General features: G+C 39.0%; 1 pseudogene; it reads left to right on the forward strand.

Moving 5' to 3' along the window:
* The first annotated feature begins 21,626 nt into the window (after positions 1-21,626).
* On the forward strand, positions 21,627-21,751 carry LOC129684092 (small nucleolar RNA SNORA17; annotated as a pseudogene).
* The last annotated feature ends 1,085 nt before the right edge of the window (positions 21,752-22,836 follow it).

Here is a 22,836-nt window from a genome sequence, read left to right on the forward strand (position 1 = left end):
GATTGATTTCCAGAGTGGTTGTACAAGTTTACATTCCCACCAGCAGTAGAGGAGGGTTCCCCTTTCTCCACAACCTCTCCAGCATGTGTTGTCCCTTGAGTTTTTGATCTTGGCCATTCTCATGGGTGTAAGGTGAAATCTCAGGGTTGTTTTGATTTGCATTTCCCTAATGGCTAATGCGGTTGAGCATTTCTTTAAGTGCTTCTCTGCCATTCGATATTCCTCTGTTGAGAATTCTCTCTTTAGCTCTGTTCCCCATTTTTTTAAGTGGATTACTTTGCTGCTTTTCAGCTTCTTTAGTTCTTTATATATACTGGATTTGAGTCCTCTGTCAGATAAAGGGTTGGTGAAGATTCTTTCCCAATCTGTAGGCAGTCGCTTTGTTTTGAGGACGGTGTCCTTTGCTTTACAGAAGCTTTTCAGTTTCATGAAGTATATGAGTGACCCCAAAAACTCTACCAGGGAACTCCTATAGCTGATAAACACCTTCAGCAAAGTGGCCAGATACAAAATTAACTAAAAAAAATCAGTAGCACTCCTGTATACAAAAGACAAAAGGGCTGAGGAAGAAATTAGAGAAACAACACCCTTCACAATATCCACAAATGACATAAAGTACCTTGGTGTAACCCTAACCAAGAAAGTCAAAGACTTGTATGAAAAAAATTTCAAGTCTCTGAAGAAAGAATTAGAGGAAGATATGAGAAGATGGAAAGATCTCTCATGCTCATGGCTTGGCAGGATTAACATAGTAAAAATGGCCATCTTACTAAAAGCAATTACAGATTTAATGCAATTCCCATCAAATTGCCAACACAATTCTTTACAGACCTGGAAAGAAAAATTCTCAACTTCATATGGAATAACAAGAAACCGAGAATTGCTAAAACAATCCTCTACAATAAAAGATCTTCTGGAGGTATCTCCATCCCTGATCTCAAGCTGTACTATAGAGCAACAGTTTTAAAAACGGCATGGTACTGGCATACAAACAGAATGGTGGATCAATGGAACTGAACACAAGACCCAGAAATAAACCCATACACTTATGGACACCTGATTTTTTACAAAGATGCCAGAGACTTGGAGTCACTGTCTGTAGATATCCTCACAGGGAACAAAGCAAAGGGGACAGACTTAGGCCACCCAGTATATCCTCAGAAAATGTCCCCTCAGTTGACCCAACCCAGGGAACTGCTGTGCACCAGATAGCCTGCTGTTACCAGGAGAGCAGTATTTACCCGCCACAGATAACTGCTTGGGTACAGGGGCACAGAGCCCCAACCTCAGAGTTACAAAAACCTGGGATCCCCGAGATCAACACCTTGATGCTGCTCTAAGGGGCAACCAGTTATCCCTAACAAAACTGACCAAACCACTGGACCCACGGGTTACAACAGCAGCTCACTAAATTCACAGCAAGAAACAAGTATTTCTCCCGGTTAGAGGAGAGCCCTCTCGACTAACAAGGACCACATTTACCATTCAGGTCTCTATGCCTGAGGTGAGCAGTGGCAACTCTTGAAAAACACCAGCCATCCAGTGACCATACCCAAAAAGCTGAGAAAGCTTCCTTCAGGAAAAGGGATTCTTTCTGCCAAAGGGATTCTCTCCACCACAGGATTCCAGGAACAACCAGAAACCAATTCCAACACCTAAGATAGCCCAATGGGTAGAGGCCAGAGTAAAAGTTCTACCAACAAAAGCCAGAGCAATATGTCATCTCCGGAACCCAGTTATCCAGAGGCAAGTAGCCCTAGACACCCCAGCATAATTGGAATTCAAGAAGATGACCTAGCATCTATGATCATGAAGAGGATAACAGAGGAAACAAATAAAATGGGTAAAGAAAGAGAGGAAGATAAAAACAGATTATGGCCATCCATAAAGAAATAGAGGAAGTGGCAGCCAAACAGTTTGTGGCCTTTAGAGAGGAAATGTTTAAATCACTGAATGAAATAAAAGAAACAGAGGATTGTTCAAACAAACAGCTGAAGGAATTGATGGAAAAACATGAAAATATAGTCAGACAAGTGAAGGAAATCAACAAAATGGCTCAAGATCTGAAGATAGAATTGGAAAAATTACAGAAAACACAATTGGAGGAAATTGTGGAGAGAAAGATCTTAGGGAAGAAAACAGGAACTACAGAGGTTAGCATAACCAATAGACTACAAGAGATGGAAGAAAGAATCTCAGGTGTGAAACATACAATGGAAGAAATAGATGTATCTGTCAAAGAAAATGTTAAATCTAAAAAATTCTTGACACAGACCGTCCAAGAAATTCAGGACGACATAAAAAGACAAAATCTAAGAATGATAGGAGTAGATGAAAAAGAAGATTCTCTGCTCCAAGGACCAGAAAATATTTTCAACAAAATCATTTAAGAAAATTTTCCCAACTTAAAGAGGAGGCCAATAAAAATACAAGAGACCTACAGAACACCCAATAAATTAGACCAGAAAAGAAAATCTTCCCGCCACATAATAATCAAAACAGTAAGTATACAGAACAAAGAAAAAATACTAAAAGCTGCAAGGGGAAAAGGACAAGTAACATATAATGGCAAACCCATTAGAATCACACCTGACTTTTCAACAGAGACTATGAAAGTCAGAAGGGCCTGGGTTGGATATCATGCAGATCCTAAGAGAACACAGATGTCAGCCCAGGCTACTATACCCAGCAAAACTCTCAGTCCTCATAGACAGAGAAAACAAGATATTCAATGACAAAAACAAATTTCAACAATACCTACACACAAATCCAGCATTACAGAAGACACTAGAAGGGAAAATACAACCCAAGAAAACTGGTTACTTTCAAGAAAACAGGAAATAATTAACCTCACTACAGTAAAACAAAAAGCAACCAAGCACACAAACTTATGACCACAGCCAACATCAAAATAAAAGGACCTAATAGCCACTGGTCATTAATCTCTCTCAACATCAATGGACTCAATTCTCCAATAAAAAGACATAGACTAACAGAATGGATGTGTAAACAAAATCCAGCAATCTGTTGCATACAAGAAACATACCTAAGTCACAAATATAGTCATTACCTGAGGGTAAAGAGTTGGAAGATGGCTTTCCAAGCAAATGGACACAAGAAGCAAGCAGGAGTAGGCATTCCAATATCTGATAAAATAGACTTTTAACCAAAAATTAATTAAAAGAAATGGGGAATGACATTTCATACTCATCAAGGGAAAAATCCCACCAGGAAGACATCACAATCCTGAACATCTATGCCCCAAATACAAGGGCACCCACATTTGTAAAAGAAACATTGATAAAACTTAAACCACACATAGATACCCACACATTAATAGTGGGAGACTTTAACACCCCACTCTCAACAAAGGACAGGTTAACAAAACAAAAATTAAATAAAGAAACAATGTCTCTAACAGAGGTCATAAATCAAATGGATCTCACAGACATTTACAGAACTTTACACCCAAACACAAAAGAATTTACCTTCTTCTCAGCACCTCATGGAACCTTCTCCAAAATAGACCATATAGTTGGTCACAAAGCGAACCTCAACAGATACAAGAAGACTGAAATAATCCCTTGTATCCTGTCTGATCACCATGGAATAAAGCTGGACTTCAACAACAACAGAAATAGCAAAAAGCCTACACACACATGGACACTGAACAATTTGCTACTAATGACAGCTGGGTCAGGGAAGAAATAAAGAAAGAAATTAAAGTCTTCTTAGAACTCAATGAAAATGAAGATACAACATTCCCAAACTTTTGGAACACAGTGAAAGTAGTGCTAAGAGGAAAGTTCATAGCACTAAGTGCCTTCAAGAAGAAATTCAAGACAGCTCATTCAAGCAAATTAATGGCTCACTTAAAAACCCTTGATAACAAAGAAGCAGACACACCAAAAAGGAAATAATCAAACTAGAAATAATCAAACTCAGGGCTGAAATCAATCAATTAGAAACAACTAAAATAATTCAAAGAATCAATGAAACCAAGAGCTGGTTCTTTGAGAAGAGCAACAAGATCTTAGCCAAACTAATTAAAAGGCAGAGAGACACCACCCAAATCAACAAAATCAGAAATGAAAAGGGGGACATAACTACAGACACTGAGGAAATCCAAACAATCATTATGACTTACTTAGAAAGTCTATATGCCACAAAATTTGAAAATCTAATGAAATGGACAATTTTCTTTTTTTTTATGAAAAGGCAATTTATTTATTTTTTTATTTTCTTTTTTTATTATTTTTTTACTATTAATTACACTTTATTCATTTTGTATCCCACCATAAGCCCCTCCCTCATCCCCTCCCGATCCCACCCTCCCTCCCCCTTCTTCATGCATGCCCCTCCCCAAGTCCACTGCTAGGGGAGGTCCTCTTGTCCTTCTTTCTGATCTTAGTCTATCAGATCACATCAGGAGTGGCTGCATTGTTATATTCCATGGCCTGGTAAGGCTGCTCCCCGCTCAGGGGGAGGTGATCAAAGAGCAGGCCAATCAGATTATGTCAGAGGCAGTCCCTCTTCCCATTACTATCTAACCCACTTGAACACTGAACTTTCATGTGCTACATCTGTGCAGGGGTTCTAGGTTATCTCCATGAATAGTCCTTGGTTGGAGTATGAGTCTCTGGAAGATCCCTGTGTTCAAATTTTCTTGTTCTGTTGTTCTCCTTGTGGAGTTCCAGTCCTCTCCAGCTCTTACTATTTCCCACTTCTTACATAAGATTCCATGCACTCTGCCCAACAGTTGACCATAAGTCTCAGCTTCTGCTTTGATAGTCTGCAGGGCAGACGCTTTCAGAGGCCCTCCCTGGCTGGTTCCTAGGGAGGGGCTCATGGGGGGATACAAAGTGAATAAAGTATAGTTAATAAAATAAAAAAAATCAGAAAAAAAAGTAAAACTTACTCATTAGTTCAAAGGTGTTTAGAATAGTTTTTAAGTTTGTTTTTCATACAATTATTTTGCTTTTGAATAAATTCTTTTTAACCTTTTCAAACTTATATGACTTCTGTTTTCTTGCTTAACTCTAGGAACCAGCTCTTTCAGTGAATCAATGTACTTCTTGTAGCAATATTTTGTCCCTGTTTGTGATCTTACATGAGTAGCATTCAGTCTTTCATGATTAATTATAATAATAGTGACAGTGTCCATAAATAGCCTCTATTATATTGAGGATATTATTTTCTAAGATTTTCAGCATCTTCAGTCATAAGTATTTGTCAAATGCATTTTACTTGTCAATATGCACTGTATGAATTGGTTTGGACCCACTGTACATTCCTTGATAAATGATACTTCACCATTGTATGTAACCCGTTTTTAAAAATAATTCTCTCATCTACAGTTACCAAGATTATTGAGTGTACTTTTCTCATGGTATATGTGCTTAATAGCTTTCTGTCAACTTGACACAAGCTAAAGTTATCTGAAAGGAGGAAACCTCAGTTGAGAAAATGTTTCCAGAAAAACCAGCTGTAGGCCATGTATCAATCAGTGGTTGATAAGGCAGGGCCCAGCCCATTTTAGAGGTACTATTCTTGGGCTAGCAGTCCTGAGTTCTAGGAGAAAGCAGTCTGAGAAAGCCATGGGGAGCAAGCCAGTAAGTAGCTCCATGACTTCTGCATTAGCTCCTGCTTCCAGGTGCCTGCCTTGTTTGAGTGTCTGATTTCCTTTTACGATGAACAGTGATATAGAAACATAAGCCAAATAAACTCTTTCCTACTCAAGTAGCTTTGGTCATGATGTTTTGTCACAGCAACAGAAATCCTAACAATAACAGTGGTTGAAGGCTTATTTTTTTGAAGTATATGTAGGCGTAACATCACCTCTTCTTTATATAGGAAGTTAAATAATTTCTGAAAACATTTTTATAAGACAGTAGAATTACTAATTAACTGAGTTTCTTCTTTAAGTTTTTTAAATGTATTCTTCTCTCAGATGATACATCCTGACCACTGTTTCCCCACCAACTTCCCTGTACCCCAGACCCACTCCTTCCCTGTCTCCCACCAGAAAAGAGCATGCCTACCAGAGTAACCTAACATGGCACAACAAATACAACAAGAAAATAACCCTCACATCAAGGCTGGGCAAGGCAATCCAATAGAGGGAAGGGGTCCCAAGAGCATCCAAAAGAGTCAGTCACCCTGACTCTCACTGTCAGGAGTCCTACAAAATAATCAAGCTAACAACCATAACATACATGTAGAGTACCTAGCGCAGACCCATGCAGGTCCTTGATTGCCACCTGAGTCTCAGTAAGCTGTTATTTTTCCTGCTTAGTCAATTCCATGATCTCCTTGTGTCCTCAACCCCTTCGATCATGTAGTTTCTTCTTACCTTCTTCCAGGGGGTTCTCAATATAAAAGGTAAAGAATCTCATGGAGAGTTTCACCCTGGGCTCTTTTTCTGCCTAATGTTTGACTATAGTTTTCTGCTGAAGGCAGCCTCTCTGATGACAACTGGACTAGTAATTGACCTAGGAGTAGAGTCAAACATCATTTGGATCTTTATTTATTTATTTATTTATTTATTTATTTATTTATTTATCTATCTATCTATTTATCTATTTATTTATTTATCTATTTATCTATTTATCTATTTATTTTTGTGAAGCAGGGTTTCTATGTTTAACCCTGACTGTCCTGTTCTGGAACTCAGTCAGCAGAAAAGGTCAGCATCAAAGAGAACTGCCAGCCTTTGCCTCCCAAGACGTTTCATTGATTTTTTAAAGTTGTTTTGATTTATTTTGGGGGGAGGGCTATCATGTGTGGTTCTAGCCTAGATCTTTGGGCTACCCAACCACCAGTTCTTGGTCATTGTGATGGCGTCAGGCATGGACTCCCTCTCACGGAACAGGCCTCAAGTTAAATCAGACAGTGATTGGCCACTGCCACAGGTTCTGCACCACCATTGCCCCAGCCCATCTTGCAGGCCAGAGAGACTTAGGTCAAGGGTTTTGTGGCTGGTTGGTGTTCCAGTCCCACCACTGAAAGCCTGGCCTGGCTATAGTAGATGAGCTGTTCAGACTCAATCTTCCATTGTTAGGAGCCCACGCTAGGGTCACCCTTGCAGAGTCCAGGGAGCCTCCACTATACTAAGTTTTCACACTCTTCACCAAATGCCCTCTATTTCCAGTCATCTCTCCCCATTCTTTCCCCCTCCTTTTCTCCCCTGACTCCTGGTTCTTCCCATTCCCACCCCGACATGTCCCAAGTCCATCTTCAAATTATTCTATTTCCCTTTCTCAGAGAGATCCATGTGCCACCCCCTTATTCTCAATTCCACCTAAAGTCCACCTTGCTCCTGTAGGTTTTCTATTCCTTCTTGAATTAATTTTGTTAATCCTGGCCTTTCTCACTATTTGGCCATTTTATCAGATTCTATGACTTGTCCACATAGTGATTCAAAATACCTGCTTTTATTATTCCTGTCCCTCTGGTCAGGTGATGCCTGACCTTAGATACTAGGTCTTTGCTTACTTTGGGTTCTGTTGAATAAAGTTTTTTTATAGTCACTAAACTTCTTCAAATAATCCGAGATAGACATTTTTTATGTTTCTGTTTTCTGTGTAATTTGTTTAGCTTTGATCTTTTTAATGTACTTTTTGCATTTGCTCTGCATTTAGTGGTTCTTCTTTTCCTAGTTCCTTGTGATAGTAACTTCACTACTGATTTTAAACACCACCTTTCCTAAAATAGGCCTTTAGGGTTATTTTTATTTTTTCTTTTCATTTTTCTCTTTTATTGAAAACAGATTATTTTTTCATACAATATGTCCTGGTTATAATTTTCCCTCCCTCTACTCCTCTCAGTTTTTCTGCACCTCCCCTCCGATCTGTATCTAGGCAGAGCCAGCCAACTGCAGAAAAGAGCTGACCTTACTGCTCACTAGAGATTGCCAGGAAACCTGCCCAGATGTCCCCAACTCCTTCCAACTCGTACCTTTGCTTCTGAAAACAGCACAGACTACCCAAGGCCACTGTTTCCCCCAAGAGAGAGAACAAAGAAAGCTGGAACCGGTTATGATTCTGGCACTTTCCCACTGCAAATAGTTTTGAAATGTAAGTCTGGAGACTGTGTTCTACAACTTTGCATTTTTATTCATTGTGGTTTTCAGTAGTGGACTCCATCTGAAGGTAAGACTTAATTGCTGATGACAGCATGTACTTCAGAAATAAGATCCAGAGATACTTGAGCAAGAACCTTCCTAAACACCCCCTCCTTGAGGTCTAGTTTTTATGGTAACAAAAGTGCTATGCAGGCTTCCAAAGGAGAAAAGAAACCCACAGTCCAATTAACCTGGGGCATCAATGAACCAGCATGGCACAGATAGCCCTACTGATGCAGTCATGGCATGTATCTACTGACTATAATCAATACCTCTCTAACTGAAGTTAAGACCCATTCAACAAGATGGTGACTATGCTTTCTTCTGGAAACCTGGCTTACTACTCATGCTAGTGAGGCCATGGTCATTGGAGGAAAATCTACAACCATTAATTTATTAAATTAGATAATCCCTAACAATCATCTATAAATGTTTGCCCTTACACCTACAGATAAGTGTAATCTTCATCCATCATCTACCAAGTTTTATGTTTACTTCCTTACTCCTGTCTTTGTGTATAAAATTTATAAATACATCATTTTAGTCTGTTGATATTTTCCAAAAGTACATTTCATAGCTCTTTTCAAGTGCTCTAAAGATTATAATGTATATAGTAAATTATTGAAATCTACCTCATACCAAATCTCTTTACAAGTAAGTAAAGATTATATTAATTTCTTTCATCTTTGTACTAGTCTATATGAATATTTTCTCCAAAAATAAATAGTTATAAGCTATAGCTGGAGTCTTATGATCCCAGTACTCAGTAATGTGAAGCAGGAAGACCACAGCTGAAGGCCTGCCAGGTCTAGATGGGGAGTTTAAAGGTATCCTAGACAATTTAGTGAGACTGCTTCAGGAAAAAAATAAAAATAAAAATGCCAGAAATACACTCAACCAAGGACCATCTATGGATATAACATAGAACTTCTGCTCGGATGTGGCCCGTGGTAGCTCAGTAACCAAGTAGTTTTCCAAAGTAAGGGGAACAAGGACTATTTCTAACAGGATCTCAAGGGCAGGCTCTTTGACCCCCCCCCCCCCCCAGGGGAGGAGCAGTCCTGTTAGGCCACAGAGGAGGACTTTGCAGCCAGCCTCGAAGATACCTGATAAAACAGGGTCAAATGAAAGGGGAGGAGGTCCTCCCCTATCAGTGGACTTGGAAAGGGGCAGGGAGGAGACCAGGGAGGGAGTTGGGGAGGGGGAGGGAATGAGGGAGCGGGATACAGCTGGGACACAGAGTTAACAAATTGTAACTAAAAAGAAAAAGAAAAATTTAAAAAAAAATGCCAGAAATACAGCTCAATGTTAGAGCACTTGCCCAGCATCCACAATGTGCCAAAGGAGAGAAAAGAGGTGTGGTGGGGGATAGACTATATTATTTAATGATTAATATTTCTCATTATGTTGAATTTGTCTTAATAAATTTCTTTCTTTAGTGCTATAAATAAATGCTTCTGATAATTGATTCTTCCAAATTCAGTTACCCTCAGTACCTCAGTATAGTTTTTTGTTGTATTTCTTCAAGAATACCATTGCTTAAAATATAACAACATCTATATGAATATGTAAGTGGTCAAGGTCTCACTATATAGCCCAGAGTGGCCTATCTAATATCATCCTTCTGTAGTGGTGATGTCACATGCCTTTAATCCCACAACTAGGGAGGCACAGGCATGGGAATCTCAAAGATTGAGGTCAACCAGGTTTAATGGAGTGAGTTCCAGGACAGCTGGAGCTATACAAAGAAACCATGTCTCAAAAAACAAAACAAAATACAACAAAACAAACAACAAAGAAACCCAAAGAAAAACAGTGACAACAGCAAAACAAAATAAACAACAAAAACAACAACAAAAAGATCCTCCTTTCTCAGCTCTGAACACTTGGATGGCAGGTTATAAAACCATGCCTGTTTATCATAAAATTAATAAATTATGTGTTTGTTTTCTCCCAACACTGTGTAACCTTCCATCTTTTTAAGTAGGAATGAAACAGTTCAAGATGTTGCTGTTTCCTATTTGTGATTATTCATCTGTCTCTTGTGGTTCTTGAGAGTGTCAAGAGCTGCTTTTGATTTCCTTACAAGAGTTCAGCTAGAAATGCTTAGGTGGGACTCTATCAGTCTGGGCTTGTTGGAACTGCCTGTGTCTATTATTTCAAATGTAATTTATGAGATTGATATTTTCTTAATATCTTAAATATTCTATCCCTGTTCCTTTCCTGTATATTCATGTATACCTAGGTCTATGTAGCTTCCTTTATGTCAATGTGCCAGATTTCTCTCTGTAACAGTGGTGAAACAACTTCATAGATTTTTTTTAATCTATGTTCTTTATTTTGCTTTCCTCTCAAAACATGTTGTCATTGTTTTAGTTGCGTTTTTAATTCTGTAATACTCATCTTCCCCAAGATTGGACTTCTGAGACTCTTCATTTGTTAAGTGGTTCTTTTGGTGGTTTTCTTTGATTTCCTGGTTGCTGTACAGGAGCTTCTGTAAAATTTTAGTGGTCAATATCATTTTCAATTCATTTTGAGAGAATTACTATTGATTTTTTTTCTTATTTCCAGGTATAGTCTATACTTTTCTATTACTTTGTGTCACAGTTAATGTGACACAAGGACCTGCTAGATCACGGTTACTAGACATTTGGTCATACATTAGTCTCCTTATTTCTAGAACGGCATTTTAAAATAAGGTTAAGATTTAAATTAGATTTGAACAAGACAAACTACCATCTGTATTGTATGTATGCCTTATGTAATCAGTTGAGGGCTTCGATAGAAAATACTGATCATCATGAAAAGTGGGGAGTTATAGTAATAGGTTGGCTTCGGATGTGAACTGAAATCCATCCCTGCACCCCTGATAGGGTGGCCTACCTTAGAGAATTCTGCATGTGCCAAGATTCCATGTAGCTCAAGCCACTTCTTTGTCAGTAATCAATCTTCCTACATTTAAATTCCTATGTTTATGGGCCTAGAGAAATGGCTCTGTGGTTAAGTGTGTTCATCGTTCTTGTAGAGGATTGTGTTATATTCTCAGCACCCAGACAACGGCTCACAACTGTTTGTATTTCCAGTACCAAGAAATCTGATTCATTCTTTAGTCCGCTGGCACCAGACAAACATGTGATGCACAGACATATGCCAACAAAAGACTCATATACATAAAATAAAAAGAAAATAGATCTTGTTGCCCCTGTTTTCCTGTAGAATCCTAAGGATTCTACGTAAGGCTTTATTGAAAAGCAGATATTATATATTAATATAGCAATCGAATTTTGTTATATTATAGTAAATTATCTTTAGTAAAGTACTTAATCTGTACATTTTCCTTCACAATATGTGACTAGTGATGTTTTTGTACCATTTTTAATTAAAACTTTAAAAAGAAGTGTGTATGTGTGTGATGTGTTTATTCACATACATACAAGCATGCATGCACCATGGCACATGTGTAGAGGCCAGAGGACACTTTGTGATAGTTGGTTCTCTCCTTCAAAAAAATAGGTCCTAGAGATCTTAGGTTTCAAGGCATTGCTGTAGAAACTTTATCTTCTGAACTGTCTGGGCCACTATGAATATTATTGTTTGTAAAACAGGTTTTTACAACATAGCCCCGAGTAGTCTGGAACTCACTGTGAAGATCAAGCTGGCCTCAAACTAACAGAGGTGTATCTACTTCTTCTGCCTGCCAAGTGTAACCTGACCTGGCATTTAACGTTAATTTTACTTTAAATTGTTTGTGGAGGTATGTTCTAGATAAGAGGTTTCACTGTTTACCTTGCACTATTTTTTAAGAACCTATTTTCAAGGTTCTTGGTTATTTGTTTGTTTGTTTGTTTGTTTTTAAATCAACATTGACTATTTTGTCTATGATTTAGAAGTCATCTGCTAACTTCAGTCTAAGTAGACATCCTCAGTGTCTAAGTAAATCTTCTCTCTCAGCTCATGGACCTCTGAGTTTGTGAGGAGCATATTAAATGATCTTTCCATCATTACTGGGTGTGTTTTCCCAACTCCACATCATCTGACCCCTCCTCCCGAGCAGCAAAGCTTTTGCTTTTCATTGCCAGCCTCACTTGATCATATTAACTATTATTAAGATTGTGTGTTGAAAGTAGAAACAGCCATAGGCTTTATGATATATTTGATTTTATATAAAATTTGGTTGGCTCTTTAAATCAATAAATGCTTTTTCATATACTGCTTGTCATGGGACAGAGAAGAATCACCAATTTTCTTATTTTTACCTTTTTTGGGGTCATTTATTTTATTGTCTGAAATACAATATAGTTACATAATTTTTACCACTTACTTTTTATCCCTCCAGCCCTTCTTACTTTATTTAAAATTTATTGCATCTTTTCTTATTAATTGTATATTCTTAGTATACAAGTACAATCTGATTAATGTGTAAAACTGTACATTGTTATTGTATGTGTGTCTTCAGGGATGACTATTTGATATTTGAAAACCAGTTAATTGGTGGGCTCTTACCTGGGGGATACTATTTCTCTCACTCTCATAATTCCTTGTTTGCCTGTGATTCTTAGTGTAAGCTTAAGGCCTCATATTCTGTCCATGTTAGCATGTCTATTTTTGTTGTCCTTGTTTAGCTCATGTTTAGGTATACAGGAAGAGACTTTCTGTGTGTAGATTGTGTCTTTCCTAGGATGCACAATCTCACAGCAAATTTACTTTTCCTTTTGCAGTTAAAGTCTTTCCATTCTCTTATCTGCAATGATCCCTGAGCTTTAGGGGCAGGATTTGTACCAAAGGCATATCCATTAGGACTTGGATCCATAACTCTTCCCTTTGGTTGGTTGTATTTATCTTTAATTCCCTCTGTAGGCTGCAATGACACATATTCTTGATAATAACTGCACTTATAGCTGAGGATTTGGAGCTGAAGCCTCAGCTGATATTTGTGTTTATACTTGATATTTGTGTTTATGGATCTAAGTTACCTCACTCAACATATTTTTTTCTAGTTCTATACATTTACTTGCAAATTTCATTTTTCTTTACATATGAATATGTGGTCATTCACCATATCTTCATTATTTATTCATTGGTTGAAAGACATTTAAGTTGTTTTCATTTCTTAGCCACTAAGAATTGAACAGCAATGAGCATAGCTGAACAAGTGTGAAGTAGGATGTCAAACCTTTGCACATATGCCAAGAAATGGGTCATAGGATAGATTTATATTTAGCTTTTTGAGAATTCTCTGTACTCACTTCCAGAACAACAAAACACATTTGGTTTTGCTTGTTTTATTGGTCTTTGCTATTCTAACTGGTATAAGATAAAAATCTCAGTTGTTTTGATTTCACTTCCCTAATTGCTAGAGATGATGAATATTTTTGAGATATTTCTTTTTGTAACATATAACATTTTCTTTTTTTAATTTAAAAAAATTGTGATTATTACAATTTATTCACTTTGTATCCCAACTGTAACCCCTTCCCTCATCTCCTCCCAATCCCACCCTCCCTCCTTCTCCTCCTCCTATGCCCCTCCCCCAGTCCAATGATAAAGGAGGTACTTATCTCCTTCCATCTCACCCTAGCTTATCAGGTCTCATAAGGACTGCCTGTGTTGTCTTTCCCTATGGCCTGTTAAGGCTGTTCCCACTGAGGGGAGGTGTTCAAAGAGCCAGCCACTGAGTTCATGTCAGAGACAGCCCTGTTCCCTTTACTAGAGATCCACTTGGAAGTTGAGCTGCATGGTCGACATCTGAGCAAGGGGTTTAGGTTTTCTCCATGCATGGTCCTTGATTAGAGTATCAGTCTCAGAAAAGACCCCTGGGCCCAGATTTTTTGGTTCTGTTGCTCTCCTTGTCAAATTTCTGTCCTCTCCAGATCTTTCTATCTCCCCCTTCTTTCATAAGATTCTGTACACTCTGCCCAAAGTTTGGCCATGAGTCTCAACATCTGCTTTGATACCCTTCTGGATAGTCTTTCAGAGGCCCTCTGTAGTAGGTGCCTGTCATGTTCCCTGTTTTCTCCCACTTTGGATGTCTATCTCATTGCTTTCTGAATGAGAAATTGAGCAACTAGCCTAGGGTCCTCCTTCTTGTTTAGCTTCTTTAGGAATAAAGATTTTAGTATGTTTATCCTGTATTATATGACTAATATTTCTTAGACATTTGGTTTGCTCTTTTGAGAACTCTTATGTTCTAGTTCCAGGGTCAGTTTCTAAATGTGTAATTTGTTTTTTGATTTTTTTAAATTCCTTACATATCCTGGATGTCATTCTTCTATCAGATGTATGATGGTAAAGATTCCCTCCTGGGGATTTCTTTTTCACCTAATTATTTCTTTATCTGTACTGAGTTTTATTTTGTTTTCTTTCATGAAGTCCCACTTGTCAATTGGTGGCCTTAATTTGGGGGTAATGGAGTCATATTCAGGAAGTCTTTCTAACAACCATATCATTTTCTTCTAGAAGTTTCAGTGTCTCAAGCTTTATATTTATATTTTTTATTTATTTGGAGTTAGTTTTTGTGGAAGGTGATTGATATTGGTCTAATTTCATTCTTCTTCACAATTACACTCAATTTTCCCAGTATCATCTGATGAAGATGTTTTCTTTTTAATAGCATGATTTTAGCATCTTTCTCAAATAGTAAATGAATAAAGTTATGTATACTCCTATTTAGGTCTTCAGTTTTGTTCCATTGGTCTACACAAAAAATGAAATGAGGACTTTGATTGGGACTAAATTGAATTTGGTTAGGTTTGTTTGTAGATGTTTTATTGCCTTTGAGGATTTTGTGAATGTCAAAGCATCTGTGATCTCTGTCTTTATGTTTATTGCTTGTGTGTAGAAAAAGTTTTGATTTAAGTTGAGTATATATCCTGAAACATTGTTAAGTTGGTTAATTATTTTTAGAAATTTTCTGCTACAATTTTTGATCACTAATGTATAAAATATACCATCTAGAAACATAGATAGTTTGACTTTTTCACATTTTTATTCATTATATTTCCTTCTCTTGCTTATTGATTCAAATACTGTTTCACCAACAACTTTGAAAAAGAATAGAGGTAGCCTCAGTTGAGGAATGGATACAGAAATTGTGGTACATCTACACAATGGAATATTACTCAGCAATTAAAAACAAGGAAATCATGACATTTGCAGGTAAATGGTGGGAACTGAAAAAGATCACCTGAGTGAGGTATCTCAGAAGCACAAAGACACACAGGGTATATACTCACTCATAAGTGGGTATTAGACATATGATATAGGATAAACATACTAAAATCTGTACACCTAAGGAAGCTAATCAAGAAGGAGGACTCGATAAGATGCTCAGTGCCATTCAGAAAGGCAAAGAGGATAGGCATTGGAGGAGGGAGAAAACAGGAAACAGGATAGAAACCTACCACAGAGGACCTTTGAAAGGCTCTACCCTGAAGAGTATCAGAGCAGATGCTAAGACTCATAGCCAAACTTTGGGCAGAGTGCAGGGAATCTTATGAAAGAAGTGGGAGATAGTAAGACCTGCAGAAGACAGAAACTCCACAAGGAAAGCAACAGATCCAAAAGGTCTGGACACAGGGGTATTTTCTGAGACTGATACTCCAGCTAAGGACCACTCATGGACATGGCCTGGAACCCCTGAACAGAGGTAGCCCATGGCAGTTCAGTGTCCAAGTGGGTTCATAGTAATGGGGACAGGGACTGTCTCTGACAGGAACTGATTGGCCTGCTCTTTGATCACCTCCCCCTGAGGAGGGAGCAGCCTTACCAGGCCACAGAGGAAGACAATACAGCCACTCTTGATAGTCTAGCCAGATCTAATAGACTAGGATCAGAGGGAAGGGGAAGAGGACCTCCTTATCAGAGGACTGGGGGAGGGGCACAGGTGGAGAAGAGGGAGGGAGGGAAGTACAGGGGGATACAAAGTGAATAAACTGTAATTAATAAAAACAATTTAAAAAAGAGTAGGGGTAGTGTGGTTCCTTTTCTCATTCCTGACTTCAGTGGGATTGCGTCAAGATTTTCTCCATTTCGTTGGCTTTGAATTTTTCATATGTACTTTTTATTGTATTGAGGTATGCTAGCTCTAGCCATAAATTCTCTACTTTATCAAAATAACATATTGGACTTTATGAAAGGATTTTTCTACATTTATTGATATGATCATGTAGTTTTTGTAACTAAGTCTATTTATGTGGTTAATTACATTAATTGACTTGCGTAGATTTTTAATTAAATTTTTATTTTTATATTAATTACAATTTATTCATTTTGTATCCCAGCTGCAGCCCCCTCCTTCATTCCCTTGCAATCCCATACTCTCTCCTTGACCTCCTTCCATGCTCCTCTCCAAGTCCATTGATAGGGGAGGTCTTCTTCCCCTTCCATCTCATCCTAGGTTATCAGGTCTCATCAGGATTGGCTGCATTGTCTTCCTCTGTGGTCTGACAAGGCTGCTCCCATCTCAGGGGGAGGTGATTAAAGAGCCAGCCATTGAGAACATGTCAGAGACAGTCCCTGCTCCCCTTACTGGAGAACCCACTTGGATCTGAGCAGGGGTTCTAGGTTATCTAGGTTATATCCATGAATGGTCCTTAGTTGGAGTATCAGTCTCAGAAAACACCCTTGTGCCCAGATTGTTTGGTTCTGTTGCTCTTCTTGTGGAGAGCCTGTCTTCTCCATGTCTGACTATCTCTGGGTAGAGTCTTTCAGAGTTCCTCTGTGGTAGGCTTCTATCCTGTCTCCTGTTTTCTCCTTCTTCCAATGTCCATCCTGTTTGTCATTCTGAGTGAGGACTGATCATCTTACCCAGGGTCCTCCTTCTTGCTTAGCTTCTTTAAGTGTACAGATTTTAGTAAGTTTATTCTATATTATGTGTCTAACATCCACTTATAAGTGAGTATATACTGAGTGTGTCTTTCTGCATCTGGGATACCTCACTCAGGATGATCTTTTCTAGATCCCATTTGCCTGCAAATTTCATGATTTCCTTGTTTTTAATTGCTGAGTAGTATTCCATTGTGTAAAAGTACCATAATTTCTGTATCCATTCCTCCATTGAGGAGGGACATCTGGAATGTTTCCTGGTTCTAGCTATTACGAATAAAGCTGTTACAAACATGGTTAAGCAAATGTCCTTTTTGCATACTTGAACATATTTTGAATAAATGCCTAGGAGTGGTATAGCTGGATTATGAAGAAGCGCTATTCTTAATTGTCTGAGAAAGCGCCAAATTGATTCCAAAGTGGTTGTACAAGTTTACATTCCCACCAGCAATGGAGGAGGGTTCCCTTTCTCTACATCTTCTCCAGCATTTATTGTCATTTGAATATTTGTTCTTAGCCATTCTGATTAGTATAATGTGAAATCTCAGGGTCCTTTTGATTACTATTTCCTTGATGACTAAGGACTTTGAGCATTTCTTTAAGTGTTTCTCTGCTTTTTTATATTCCTCTACAGAGAATTTTCTGTTTAGCAAGGAAAAGACCTGTTCAAAAAAAAAATAACTTCAAGTCTCTGAATAAAGAAATTGAAGAAGATATCAGAAGATGTAAAGATCTCCAGTACTCATTGGTCAGTAGGATTAACATAGTGAAAGTGGCCATCCTGCCAAAAGCAATCTAACAAAAAACCCAGAAGTGCCAAAATGATCCTGTACAATAACAGATCATCTGGTGCAAATTTAACGATTTCTTTGTTTTTAATTGTTGAGTAGTATTCCATTGTGTAAAAGTACCACAATTTCTGTATCCATTTCTCTGTTGATGGACATCTGAGTTGTTTCCAGGTTCTGGCTATTACAAATAAAGCTGCTAAGAACACGGTTGAGCAAATGTCCTTGTTGTGTACTTGAGTATCTTTTGGATATATGCCTAAAATGGTGGGACCTAGAAAATATCATCCTGAGTGAGGTATCCCAGAAGCAGAAAGACACACATGGTATATACTCACTTATAAGTGGGTAATAGACTTATAAGATAGCATAAACATACTAAAATATGGACGCCTAAAAAAAGATAAACAAGAAAGAGAACCCGGGGTAAGATGATCAATCCTCACTTAAAAAGACAAATGAGATGGACATTAGAAGTAGAAAAAAGCAAGTAACAGGACAGGAGCCTACCACAGAGGGCATCTGAAAGACTCTACCCAGAAGTGTATTAAAGCAGATGTTGAGACTCATAACCAAACCTTGGGCAGAGTGCAGGGAATCATATGAAAGAAGGGGGAATTGGTATGAACTGCAGAGGACAGGAGCTCCACAAGGACCAAATATATGTGGGCATAGGGGTCTTTTCTGAGACTGTTTCTCCAACCAAGGACCATGCCTGGATACAACCTAGAACCCCTGCTCAGATGTTGCTCTAGCAGCTCAAGTATCTAAGTGGGTTCCCTAGTAAGGAAACAGGAACTGTTTCTGACATGAACTCAATGGCTGGCTTTTTGACACCCACCCCCACCCCGAGGGAGGAGCTGCCTTCCTAGGCCACAGAGGAGGACATTGCAGCCAGTCCTGAAGAGACCTGATAAGCTAGGGTCAGATGGAAGAGGAGGAGCACCTCCCCTATCAGTAGACTTAGAGAGGGCCAGGGAGGAGATGAGGAAGGGGGTGTAGGATTGGGAGGGAATGAGGGAGGAGGCTACAGCTGGGATACAAAGTTAATAAACTGTAACTAATATACAAAATAAAAAAAATAATTACAAAAATAAATCCAGTGGTGCATTTTTAATGAAATAGGGTATACCAGAGTTTGGTGTATATGTGTTGAAGATAGTAATTTCTTCAGGACTGGTGGGTTTTCAAGGTGATATACTGATTTTACCTCTCATATTGATTGCATTTTTTGTGATAAGATCTGAGCATGTAGACTTCTTTTATTATTCATTTGTTGGATAAAACCAGAGCAGCTTGAGATACAAGAGAAATTTGTTGGTTGCTTGAGTCTAGAGAATGTTAATGCCTTAGGTAGAATGAAGTCAGGTAGACAGAGCGGCTGGGGTGAAAGGATGTACCTGTAGGTCCAAGCCTGGAGTGGGGGAGTTGATCTGGGTGAGTAGAGAGGTTGAATGTAACAGGGTTGTGTGATAGACAGGGCACGTGCTGGTAAAGCCTAGAGGGTAGTTGAAACACAGTCACTGGTGACTGAACTGGATTAGGGCATTGAATGTGGGACCCAGATTGATCTGGTGGGTTGGGAGGTGTGCGTAGCAGGGAGGGTCAGTCAGACTTACTGGGTTAGTCTAACATTTCTTTTCCTTACCATGACTAGATTTACCATTCTGGAAAATCTGTTTCATTTATATCTGTATCTTCTATAGTCTTGTGCTTGACATCTTCAATATGCTACAGCATACATCACAAAGTGTATTTTTAGCCATGGACCTTTGACATCATTTAATATGTGACTACGTGAAGCTGTAGAAATGAAATTTGTCAGCCATGTGTGGTGACACACTACTGTAACCACAGCACTTAGGGGGACAGAGGCCAGTCCGGTCTAAAAATTGAGTCCAAGACAGCCAAGGCCACACAGAGAAACTTTTTCTGAGAAAAAAAAAAGAAAGAAAGAAAGAAAGAAAGAAAGAAAGAAAGAGAAAAATTAAATTTGTCATATTTACAATGAACTCAAAGTTTGAAATGAAACTAATAACTTTTAGAATAAAAAGTCACTGGTTGAGCCTAGCCTATCAGGTCTCATCAGGAGATTGTCTTCTTCTGTGGGCTGGTAAGGCTGCTCCCCCCTCAGGGGAAGGTGATCAAAGAGCAGGCCAATCAGTTCCTGTCAGAGACAGTCTCTGTCTCCATTACTATGGAACCCACTTGGACACTGAACTGCCATAGGCTACCTCTGTGCAGGGGTTCAGAGGGAAGGGAAGGAGGACCTCCCTTATCAGTGGACTGGGAGAAGGACATGAATGAGAAAGAAGGAGGGTGGTATTAGGAGGGAAGGAAGGAAAGTGGTACAGGGGAAATACAAAGTGAATAAACTGTAATTAATAAAAATAAAAATAATTAAATAAAAAAGACACGCTCAGAAAAAAAGTCACTGGTTGAAAAATAGGAAATGTTTACATGCAAAGTATTATTCATATTCCTAAGACCAATTGCACAAGTATAGCTTCAAGATTTGCACTGCTCTTCTCTATAGCGACTGTCCCACTGTCAAAATCAATGTGCCATTTGAGGGCCTCTCCTCATGCCAGTGTGATATGAAATCTCTTTAGCAGGTAATGTTAAGGAATGCATCTATCTTAGTGCTTCTCAAATTATTCTGTGAACACAACCAAGTTTTAACACTCAAACCCAAAAATTCATAGATTCTTTTCTACTATACCTCATAATACTTCTAAGAATTTTAGACTTCTGTCTGCAAAGTTACATTATTTTTTCTTTTTGTAAGAAAAGTAGGAGAAACATGGGGTTTTTATCTTTTGAACTCTGTATACAATAATTTTCTATAATAGGTTGGTTATCTCTAAATTCTCTTTTAAATTTCTGCTTCTACTAACCTAACAAATTTCATATCACCTTGACTCTGTTATCATGATAGCTTGTTACTGCTTATAAGAAGTTGACCTGAACATATATCACACTTTTTGCTTCAAGAAGTGACAAGAATGTGAAATTCAGTGACGCTTTCAGTAATTTACTCTTGCACCAGGAAAGCAGAAGGTAGTTTGTGAAACAAAGACACAGCTCTGTAGCCACAGTTCTTAGCTTCCCTTTGTGTCTTGTGGAGGCATTCTCAAACTGAAGCTCTGGTAACCCACATAGTTGGAACATCCATTAGGATAAAAATAGACAAGGATGATGTCACTGTCTTTTCTGTTACAGAGGTACCAGTAGCCAGAAGAAATTTATTTTATAATATAGCACTATATTTATATGGTTATCTAACTGCTTAATAAGTCTACATACAAGTGTTTAAAATTCTTACTGTATTTTACGTTCTGTAGTCATGTTTTTTCATATCTACTTTTTCCCTGCTATTTGCACTTTCACTTTTAAATTCAATGAAATCTAGCCTTTGTGCTTAACATTCTAAGAGAAATTCTTTGAAGATCTTTAAGGAACTCAACATTGACAGATTTTTATTACTAAGTGTTTGTGGTCATGTTTGCTTGAGCTCACTCAAAGCATGGTACAATAGTTCACTCTTTTTTTTAGCACACGTTTTTTTTTTGCAACTAACTTCTGAATTATGGCTGCTAATCCCCCTCCATTGTTCTAGTGGTATTTATTGCACTAATCTGTGCCTGAATTCAGCCCTTTGAGGGAAATGAACGAAGTACAACAGTTTCCTTTGACAGCCACTCCTTTGGAATCCTTGCTAAGAAATGAGAGGGAGAAGAGACAGTGAAAAGGGGGTGTTTGTTCTGATTGTTTCTTACCTCTGAGGTCACCTCAGGCTGGTTCTATGACTTCCTTCACAGTAGTCTACAAACACTCTTCCTCAAGTGACAGAAACATTTTGTTCAACATGTCTCTTAAAAATGCAATATTTCCTTGCCTGTAAAGTTGTTGCAAGTGTGGCTGCTGTCACATATGGGTCACTAGGTGGATGAGAGACGTTATGTCTATGTTCAGTGTTCTGACCTATGAACATCTGAATGATTAGTAGCCTAATATTCCCTGAAAAAAAATTAAGCCTGTGACAACCACCAGTCTTGTACCATGGACCCCCAAACAGAAAAATAGCCTGAGAATTCCACCAGTCCAGTGATGTACAGCCTTGGATGGGCTCCAGGGACAGGGCAAAAGCCAAAAAGTAGAAGAATCTCACCTGGGACCAGGGTCCCTAGGGGGTGGTCCCAGGTAAGGAGCAAGCCTTATATGATCATCAGAACGGCATCATGGAGCCTGGACAGGAGCTAACTTGAGCTTAGCACCAGTCCAGCACTGCCCAGGCCCAGGGGAGGGGAGGGAGACAGACCATACCCAAAATGATTACACCCTGATGCCACAATGCACAAGCAAGGCATGGCATCCTGAGACCATCCTAGACATTAAGGGACCCTAGACACCACTGAGAGTAGTTGGTGGGTAGTGAAGAAATGGAAGAGAAAGAGAAATAGAAGCATGTAGACATAGTGAAGAGAGGCAGACCTGGAGACTGGAAGGTAGTGAGGGTAGTGAGGAATAGTGGGAAGCCTGTGATGCCACCTAGGACCATGGTGAGGTCTTGGCCTGTGCTGCCACGTCTATGTCCATGGCCCTGAAGCAGGGGGATTCTGTTACCACCAAAGTCCAGGCAGACATCCCCAGTCTTTGCTCTTACATAGGACATGCTGGTGTCTGAGGGCTGTGCAGAACTGGTCCCATCCCTCATTTAGACATCTTGGGACAACTTTCCCGTGGGGACTGAGAGCAAGAGAGCTGACCCCAGCACTAGCCAGCTGCAATACTACTAGCCCTGCATACTACAGGAGTTGTAGGTAAGCCAGCCCCAAGGATATGATCATGGAAAAGCTGTCCTTGCTATTAGTCTCCCATGTAGTGGCATGGACAAGGGAGAGATGCCCTCCTTCTCCCTCTCCTATCGCCACCTGCATCAGACAGAAGACCTGGCACACTGAGATCATGAGATTAGGAGAACTGCTTCTGCCCCTTGCTAACAGCATCAGTCAGGAAAGGGGCCTTGCACATCGCCTGGACAGCACAGTAGAGATAACCCTGCTGGCCGGGGCAAGCATGAGCCAGGATAAGGGCATAACA

The sequence above is a fragment of the Psammomys obesus genome, unplaced genomic scaffold (assembly GCF_907164565.1).
Source record: "Psammomys obesus unplaced genomic scaffold, mPsaObe1.curated_primary_1811, whole genome shotgun sequence".
Classification (NCBI taxonomy): Eukaryota; Metazoa; Chordata; class Mammalia; order Rodentia; family Muridae; genus Psammomys; species Psammomys obesus.